Raw genomic sequence first — 10,688 nt, 5'->3', positions numbered from 1 at the left:
GGAGAGGCTACTGTCCTGAAGTATGGCTAGAGAATGTTGGAGCCAATTAGGCAACACCTTAAGCATTTAAGGTGAGCCTGGGTGTGCAGCAAGTGTTCAGTACCTGGGAGAGGCTGTGAGGGGTAGGCTGGACGGATTACAAACTCCCCTGATTCTGGGACTCCAGAAAAGCACTGCCGGGCATTGAGAATTTGGTTATACCATTTGCTGAAACTACAGTCTGGTGAGACTGAGACAAGTTGTGATGTATTGTTTTACTGTGGGAAATAAAGCACAGGCAGGAGCCTGATCATTTTGATTGCAAACCAGAGTTCCTGTCTCATCTGTGAAGCCCAGATTTCTATCCGTTACCAGCTGCTAACAGCTAAATCCCCACAGGTTGTATAGGACTAGTGCACCTAAACAAACACTGTAACATTTAATGGAGCAAATGCACAAATATATCACATTATCATAATGTCTATAAATTTGCTTTATATCTGTTCCCTGTATATTTGAATTTCTATACCTTAGTGATATATTCAGTACTGGAGAACACGTCACCTAGTCATAACTACAGGGAAAACAATCTGATATCTGTAATCATAAATGTATGGCAGAACAGACCAATCTTCAGTGCTCTCTGGTAGGAATCACAGAAAATATCACATTGAATTGATAAGGGGATTCATGGATAGATGTATGGACACTTAAAGGAGAAGGAAAGGCTAGTAAAGAGTTAATCTCAAAATTCAGGCATACCTTCAGTTGTCTCAATAGTGCCTTAAGTCTCCCCATATTTCACCTGTTCAGAAGATCTGAAGCCAAACAAGATGAAAAAACTCTGAGCTGGGTAAAGAGGATTCCCATAATGCCTTGCTCCTGCATTGACTATGTGACCGGGACACTGTAGGTGGCGCATGCGCATTGCTCGTTTTCAGTGTGACAAGAAGGCACGCTCCCCCCTCCCCTGGCTCATGTGACATGCAGACACAATGAGAAGCACAGAAACACAGGCAAACACTCAAGCAAGCGACGGGGAGCGAGCAGGGGGGTTGCAATCGGGGTGCTGTTTGATCCCAGAAAGGCTGCTCCTGACCATTTCCCCACTCCCTTTGGCATGTTAGTCTGAATTATGTTAATTCTTTCTTGTGAAGTTTTTAAAACAAAACACATAAAAACCCTCTGAGCTTGGCAGTATTATTTAAATTCTTCCTCACCTTTCATCTTAAATTGTTGGATTCTAGGGCTTGAAGTCTCTCTGAATCTGTGTACACCATGAGTGCACAAGAACTTAAAGGAGAAGGGAAGGCTAATAAAGAGTTAATCTCAAGCTGCAGGCATACCTTCAGTTGTCTCAATAGTGCCCTTAAGTCTCCTCATATTTCTCCCTTTCAGATGATCAGAAGCCTCATAGGAAAAAAAAAATGCTGAGCCCTGTAAAGAAAGTTCCCATAATGCCTGGCTCCTGCACCAAAACCAAGACTGGTGTACATGCAGCTTCCTGCTGATTGGTTCAGATCACACATTCCTAAGGGGGGGGGAGTTCTTAGCATTCTTAAGGGAGGGGGAAGCAAGAGAGGGGAGAGAGGAGAGAGCTGCGTGTCTCTGGCACAGGAAAACAATGAGACAACAAATTCTGTTTCTTTTGACAGAACTCCATGCAGTGTTTCTGTGAGTGCTTATGGCTGTATTTACATAGACCTTTATGATAAAGCTTAATTTTTACCTTTCCTTCTCCTTTAAGGTCCTAGAACACATCACTTTAATATGGCACAAGTTAAGAGTGATATTAAATGATTCCACTAGCTTCTCATAATATTATACACAGCCACTGGACTTGCACTGGATATTGCAGCCCTCTTAGCTTTTTAGTTAAATTGGCAGCCTCTTTTCTCTTGATTAGAAAGGGTCCCCTGATTTTTAGTGCTGAACCAGCCCAGTATGAGAACAGAAATCTATCTGACTTTGGCCATACTGGAAGTAAAGAAAGGAGATTTTAAGAGCAACAGATCTTGTCCCATCTATATTTATTGAAATGCCAATAATGCAAGGTTCCCAATTATTCTTATTTTAAGTGTGACCTTAGATTCCTTTGCATACATTCTTCTTTAAACACCCTGTTATGTATAATTTATTACTGGTGTAGCCCACTTTAGAGGATGTGCTGCTACCTGCTGAGATCTTATGGCGCTAACAGGATCCTGAGCCCCGCTTACTATGGGGAACAGATGTTGCTGTACTATTTGGCGTGCCTCCACCCAGGATAGGGACAGACTGAACTGCAACTCCCCTCCTGAGAACTTGATATTGTACTTATACTTGGGGACTCCCAGCACTCCTGGCACCTTGCCCCCTCCCTTTTGGGGTAGATTCTTACCAGGCAGAGTGGATCCTCAGTGTATGCAGAGATCAAGACACTGGATGGATATTTAACCAGTGGAACTTGTTTATTAGCACAGATGTATCAGACAGGCAGATCACACACAGGAGCAATGTTACAGTCAGGTTACACTTCCTCTTCCTTAAGAGACCCTCTCTCCACGAGATACTAGCAGTACTCCCCGGCAAATGATTCTCTTTAGGGGTTCCCTCCGGTACTTCTCGCCAGAAGACCCTCTCTAGGGCTCTCCCCGGTACTTCTCGCCAAGCGGACACCCCCTTGAGAACTCACTCCGGTACTTCCACTCAGATACCCCTGGATTAGGCAAATCTCCTATACTTAGCACTTTGTTCCCTGACTCCAGCTATGAGTGCTGGTGGATCTTAATCCAGTAATTCTCCTGTTGGGGCCAAGCTGCCCGACTAGCTTGCCTGTCTTCCACTCCTAGAGTGGACTATAATTAACCAACTCTCTGTCTAACACCGGCCTGTTATTAAAGGAACAGTAACACCAAAAAATGAAAGTGTATAAAAGTAACTAAAATATAATGTGCTGCTGCCCTGCACTGGTAAAAGTTGTGTGTTTACTTCAGAAAGTCTACTATAATTTATATAAATAAGCTGCTGTGTAGCCATGGGGGCAGCCATTCAAAGGAGAAAAGGCACAGGCACATAGCAGATAACAGATAAAACACTATTGTATTCTACAGAACTTATCTGTTATCTGCTATGTAACCTGTGCCTTTTCTCCTTTTTTCCAGCTTGAATGGCTGCCCCCATGGCTACACAGCAGCTTATTATATAAATTATAGTAGTGTTACTGTAGCAAACACACCAGTTTTACCAGTGCAGGGCAAGAGGGCATTATATTTTTATTACTTTAAAGCTCTTTCATTTATTGGTGTTACTGTTCCTTTAACCTCTATGCCAGAGGGGTCCCAGGCAGGAAGACCTGGCAGCACATGCCTGCATACCCTTATATAGTCTATGCACCACCCTGTGGCCATGACCCGAACTGTAGGGAAGCTAACTCCCAGTTAACTGTTTAAGTACCAAACCATCCCAAGGTGTCCCATTACCAAGTACTACCCTCCCTTGGGGTTTAACCAGGGGGTAACCATCCTAGGGGCCCAATTTTGGAGATCCCTACACTGGTTTATTTCACTGGTCCACACTAGGTGATTCTATGCACTAATCTTGCCAATGATTACACTAGTTTTTTCTTTTCTGTTTTGAGATTTGTTGTTCTATACCAATAAATATTTTCTGCTATTTCAGTTTGCACATGAGAGAGAAACATTTGTCAGCTGCTACTCGACTGAGTTCCATTTGCTGCTGGTGCCTACAAGGAAGCTCTGCCTGGATAATTTAATGCAATAGGCTCATCATGATCATGACAATTTTCCATGATACACTCACACAGTATTGCATAATGAGTCAAAGCCAGGCTCTAAGACAATGTAGATCTGGGTCAGTGATTGTCTGATTCTGACTACCATTCGTGGTGCATGAGGCCATAAGACTAGAACACCACTCTGCCATTCTAATCTGCACCTACAGCTGGTGACCTAGTCCTAATGTGGTTTTCTGACCTAGTCAGAAAACCACACACACCACAACCACCCAGGCTCCAGATATTCCCCCTACTCTAGGCCCAGACCCAACTCATAGTGGAGTAGATATAGAGTTGGTGGTGCTAAATCTCCTAGACTGATCCAGCATCCTTTGCTTCACATTTACCACAACAACTAAAACAATCTTAAAGGGTAACTGTTGTAAAAATGAACATTTAATAGACGTTTTATCATACTAAAAAGAAAGTTTCTAGTGGCCTGAGCAGTGTTTTGGCTTGTGTGTTCAGAACGAAGGTGCTAAGCATGTGGCAGAACTACAGTTAATACATTTAATGGGGGCAGACTGTAAGCCTCTATGAATATTAATGATTGGCAGTATATTGTGTAAAGATGTATAACTTACTGTTAATGTTATTCTTTGTTTAAAGAGTCACACACTATTATACAATAAGCAGCGCTTTACAGAGAATGTTTAATCATTCACATCAGTCACTTTATTCTCCATCCATCCATGCTGTTCTGATCCAGTGGAGTGACATATGTCTATGACATGTTTTTGCCCAGTGGTGCAGTCTTGCAGTTATTGTTGATGACATTATGAACTTTTGATTTTGCCTGTTGGCTATACTAGATACACGCTAGTGGCACAGAAGGTGCCTATTATTGTTTGTCAAATTAGCACAGACTAGACTTATCTGCTGCTGTATATTTAGGGGCACATTTACTAACCCACGAACGGGCCGAATGCGTCCGATTGCGTTTTTTTCATAGTGATCGGTATTTTGCGATTTTTTTCGGAAAATTGTCGCGACTTTTTCGTTACTAGTACGATTTGTGCAAAAAAACGCGAGTTTTTCGTAGCCATTCCGAAAGTTGCATTAAAACTTGCGCGAAACGTCGCACCTTTTCAGTTTTAACTCTAGGAAAAAGGCGCAACTTTTCGCCCAAGTTTTAACGCTACGAAAAAACCGTCAGATTTTGCGCAACTTTCAGAATGGCTACGAAAAACTCAAGTTTTTTCACGCAAATCGTATTGGTAACGAAAAAGTCGCGACAATTTCCGAAAAGTCGTAAAGACGCCGAAAAAATCGCAAAAAAAACGAAAAAGTCACAAAATGTTCGTTTTCAAATCGGAATTTTTCCAATTCGGTTCAGATTCGTGTCTTAGTAAATGTGCCCCTTAGTGTGTCATAGTATTAATATATGATATAAAGGATATCCTAATATTATAAGAAAAAAAAAAACCGTGTTCTAGACCATGGATTATTTTACAAAAAGAAAATCTGTAAATCATTTGCAGTCATTATTGCCTTGAGAAAAATTGTAACATTCAGTGAGCTATCATTTAATCACTGCAGCAGTTTACCTCCTAGATCATTTGTTTTCAAAGCTAGAAAGCTATGTCAATGATCATGAAACAAATATTATTGCTACACTGAGGAAATAAGGAGTTGTGCTGTAAAACCCAGTTATATTTATCACTCTAGTTGTCATTTAAAAAGAGATGAAACAGGATTTGAACAAGAAGTCAAATCTTCTATATAATCCATACCTATATCTTTGCTATATTTCTATATAATCTGCACATTTGACATATAAAGCCTTCTTCTGTACAGCACTATGAACAGGCCCAGATTCGCAAAGCGGTGCCCCTAGGCCCCTGTCTCCTTGGTCCCTGCCCCCCTTCCATTCAAGTCGGCTCCGGAACACTGGGCATCAGTGCTTGGGGAATTAAAAACTATTAGGTCTCCCGCACTTCCCCAATGCTTCGGACCCATATTAGAAGCAGCAGCTGGGCGACATGCCTTGCCTGACTATGAAATATGTTAAAGCTTTATAAATATGGGTTAGTAAACATAAGGATGACTATAAAGTATTTTTTTTTTGTTAATAGTTCTGACTCTTGGTGAGTTCAGAATCCACAGAGCTTGTGTCAAATAAACTTTGTCTCTTACCTCAAGGGGTTTCCAGTAATTAAATTTCCCCAACACCTTAAAACACTAACTTGCAGAATTGCTTTAAAAAACCTTGTAGACATCTAGGGGCACTAACTAAACTCCAATTAAGCATTTATGAGAGAAATTCAAATTTTTTCTAACTTATAGAACATTTTGTAATGTATGCGAAAATTTTGTTAAAATTTCATGACTTTTCAGTGGCTTTTATTAAAGTTCCCCAAAAAAATCGAACTTTGTGCAAAGCCTACAAACGTTTCGGAATTCATTAAAGCTTTGGCTAAGCTTTCATCAGGACTATCTTTTTGCCAGGTTGGATCTGTTGAGTGCCATTGAGTCATATGGCTTCCAAAACTAAACACTGAAGGCTTCAAAGCCAGAAAGGTTTAACAAACTTTTAGGTACAAAAAAATTGTGACTTCCGGAACGCTATTACGATATTTTGGTACGACTGATAAAAGCATTTTTGTGACATTTTAAAAAATAAGAAATTATCGTGGTTACTCTGAATTTTTACCATATTATGTTTTAAGCCCCCCAAAAATTGGATTTTAGTAAAAATCCCCCTAGTGAAACAAAATGGAACAGCCTCCAAACAATGTTGAATTATATCTTGTCTTAGTATAAGGACATCCAAACAATAATGGAGGAAAGAAATGTGTGTGTGAATTATTTGCCTTATGGCAGTCTTTCTAGTCTAGATATTCTAGATATAGGTTTATTTATTCATTTTCGAGTTTGTGAATTTGAGTTCATATTTCTAAATCAAATAAACTAGCATATTGAATGCTCGTTTATTAATTAATAAGGAAAATCATTAAAAAAACAAGTTTACAAACTCAAAAAACTTGAAAAATTTGAGATTACAAATATAGCTTGCCTTTGCCTAGAACTTCAAAACTGGTAACACCAAGCGTACCGGACGACAGGACTCTCTTTTAAAACATCAGTCTTTATTCATCCATTTAAAAACCATAACGCCTGACGCATTTCGTGCGGAAGCGCACTTAATCATAGGCAGGAAGTATGCAAACATCATAGAAGGTTTAAATAGCAAAATTCACAATGATTAACAAGGAATGACAAAGCGAAAACCACGCCCACCCCAAGTAAAATTAAAGGAGAAAAGACCTAAAGAAGAGATATCCAAACAGAACATCAGTATGAAACATCATCAAAATAAGTAGTACATAACAAAAGGAAATTCTTATGTCATAATAGTCATGTTAAGCAAATTAAATACATATGTGTATATAAACACACATGTATATACCTGTACATATACATTAGGCATATATAGTAAGCGCATTACACATGGCAGGTAACATCAAACACAGAATTCAACCCGTTAGGGTAACGCGTGCCCAGCAAAAAGATCCATTTAACCTCAAGGCGCAAAAGCCTAGCATGCATATCTGAGCCATGTTCATCTGGTAAAACTTTATCTATAACTTGAATCTGCCTTTGCCTAGGACAACCCCCATTGACTTCTATAGAAATTCGCAAGCTTTTAAATATCGAGTTTTTACATTTGAGTTTTTGAAATATAATTTGAATTTGAGAAAAATCAAACTTGAACCTTAATAAATCTTCCCCTTAATCTACAGACCTTAAAGTTTTTAAAACTTCGACACTGCACTTGACCATTGCCTGGATTGAAAGACTTGACACCACCTTCATCTTTTATCAACTGGTATTAATTTCTTATTTCTGACAGAAAAAGTTGCATTTAAAATGTCAGGTTAAGATTGCAGTGTTTCTCCATTCCAAGTTTAAAAGTCTGAAATGAGTATGACAGTTATGTGCTTAATCAAATGGACAATTGGTTAATGTAAAGCAGAGTTTGTGCAAATACTGGGAGACCACCCTATGCCACTTTTCCAGAGAAAAAATAGATCTCACCAAGATCTTTCAGATGTTGAGGATTTTGCCACCTTGAAATACAAACATATTGGGGCAGATTTATCAAAGTACGATTTTCGTACCTTTAAAAAGCAGGATACAAAAAAATTGTATTAAATAACGATTTTTTTGTATTGTGCTTTTTAAAGTACGAAAAATTTATATCTTGAAATACGAAAAAATCTTATCTTGTCGTATAATGTCTGAAAAGTACAATTTTTTCATATCTGAATGATCATAAACTGCAGGAAAATCTTTCCGACTTTGATCCTTCTGTGCATGATTTTGGAAGCCTCCCATAAGACTCAATGGCACTCTGCAGCTCCAACCTGGCCCAAGGAAAGTCACGATACCGAAGCTTGAATGAATCCAAAACTTTTGTACTTGTCGCGACAATATGATTTTGTCGCGCTTTTTGTTGCAAAGTGCGAAAAAGTTGCAGAAAATACGCAAAAGTTGTATTCGGACCTGTCGTACTTTGATGAATGTGCCCCATAGTGTCTTTAAAGTCTGAACATTTTCCTGTTCTGATAGGGTCTGAATGGTCTACCAGGGAGAACAGTAAAAGCAAATATAGCCCTGAATTTCCTTCCTTAGCACAGTTAGTGTGCTTTGCGCTATCAATACCTACCACAATACCTTCACTAAGTGAGACTTATCAGCTGCTGGATTTGTATTATAAGAAAGGTGTGAACTGTTAATATCTGAACAGTTGATGCTATTTTCCTTCACACATGATTACAGCCCACAGGCATGTGACTATGTGGGGCTGTATGCCAAGCTACAGGGGTCATTTGCTTACTGAACCGCAGGCCCATGTGGAAACCCTGGAACTAATGCCAACTCTGAATTAGGTGGTAGATACAGGGTTCCCACAATGGTCTGCAGCTCCAAACAAACTAGTAGGTAAGTATATCTGCCAGATCATGAGTCAGTTGAGAAGCTTATTTTTCTATCCTAATTACATGTAGGATAGAAACAGCAAATTGATATATAACCTGTTGCATGTTCAGGTACCCTTACTGACAAAAAACTGTATTGTAACAGTAAACAATATATGAACCACGTTTTATTAAAATTCACTATATGTTTCAGCATTTAGTGAAGTATACTGGTATATTTTATTTTAAAATTTAGATAACAATTTAAATATATACAGACCTATCTCTTCTTCAGATGTGGAAGAATGAACTGACCTAAATGGAAACTGGAAAAAAGCTTCAGTAAAAACAGGAAGGCATTAGTGAAGAAACATGAAAGGGTAGGGTAAGAGGCCTGGCCAACATATCTGCTGTACAGATGTACAGAATTCTTTGCAGAAAATATAATGTTAAAATATGTGTTATACTAGTTCTGAGACTAGTACATATTTTTTCTTTAGCAAAATAAATGAGAAAAATAAGCGAGTTACACAAAATCTTGCATAAAAACATCAACCTTGCTAAGGAAAATAGAAACAAAGTATATCGGGTTTTATCAAATATATTTTCCTGTGTGTGGTGACAATAAATTGATTTTAGCCATTAGTGTGGGCAAATAAAATGTACCCTATTCACCCCTATCTTGGTATCCCTACTTGCAACACTCAGAATGCAGATAAAATAGTGATTCATTCAGGCACAAAAAGAATTGCAACAGTTTAAAAAGAGGATCAGCTGCATCTCAATAATGTAAGCAAAAACAAGTTGCAACAGCACAATCTATTTTGTAAGGAATTAACAGGTAATACACCCAATCATATGATCTCTTAATAGCTCTATTGCTATTGTGACGTTGCATTGAAGAGAGAGGGCCAACCAACACTATGACAGATATAAAAGTCTCTCTCTATATATAAATATGTGTGTATTTATTATTTCTACAAAATAAATATTTTGTTTCCCCTTCCTACCTACTTCATTTAATATTCTATATATCAGTATGATGACACTATACATGCTGTCTTTTGTATTTTTCAATTCAATGAAGATAGAGTCTAGCTCACCCAAGTCTTATCTTCTTTCCCTTATGCATTTGGTTGCCTTGGAAACTCTAGAATGGAATATTTTCTAGGTAGATTATAGAGCTGATTTTGGTACCCGCAGTAATGAATCTTGCTTTTGTTACTGCCTGTGCCAAATGCCACTTTGTTTTTGCTGTACTTATGTATGTAATATATTATGATAAAGGTATGTACTTTCATATATTACTAATTATAAAAAAAGCAGCTAGTGTTTGCTCAGTAGCAGTAACTTATAGCAGCCAATAAAATGTTTGCTTTAAAATACCTGTAGGTGAACAGTAAATGCTACCTGCTGATTGGTTGCTAATAGTTACTGATCCTGGGCAAACAGTACCTTTTATTACACAACCCCCAGAGTCTTTATCAAAACCGATTAAAAAAAATAAAAGTGAAGGAAAAACCCATCAAGCTAAATGCATAGAAAATGAAATGTTCAATGTTTACTTAAAGTGGACCTGTCACCCAGACATAAAAAGCTGTATAATAAAAGCCCATTTCAAATTAAACATAAAACCCAAAATAATTTTTTTAATACCACATCCATACCCATTATAAAAGCATTTTAAAATCCCAGCTGTCAATCATATAATGCCTGCCCCGCCTCTATGCCTTAGGCATAGAGGTGGGGCAGACAGTTACTTTCACTTTCAATTCAGAACTTCTTAGATGTTGCTGCCCTGCTCACATTCCCCCTCCCTCCTCACCATGTAATTGTGTAACCAGTGCATGGATATGGGGACCAGGTCCCCCCATACTGGCACAGAAACAAGATTTTGGCAGGATACAATGCCTGCTTTGATAACAGTGTCCACAAAATGGCCCCTGCCTGCTTGCTGCAATTGTGAATTCCAAGGCTGAAGAAAATACGATTAAAATAATTTATATAGTGTAAGT

This window comes from Xenopus tropicalis, chromosome 5 (assembly GCF_000004195.4).
Source record: "Xenopus tropicalis strain Nigerian chromosome 5, UCB_Xtro_10.0, whole genome shotgun sequence".
NCBI lineage: Eukaryota > Metazoa > Chordata > Amphibia > Anura > Pipidae > Xenopus > Xenopus tropicalis.
Note: the sequence above shows the minus strand (reverse complement) of the source record.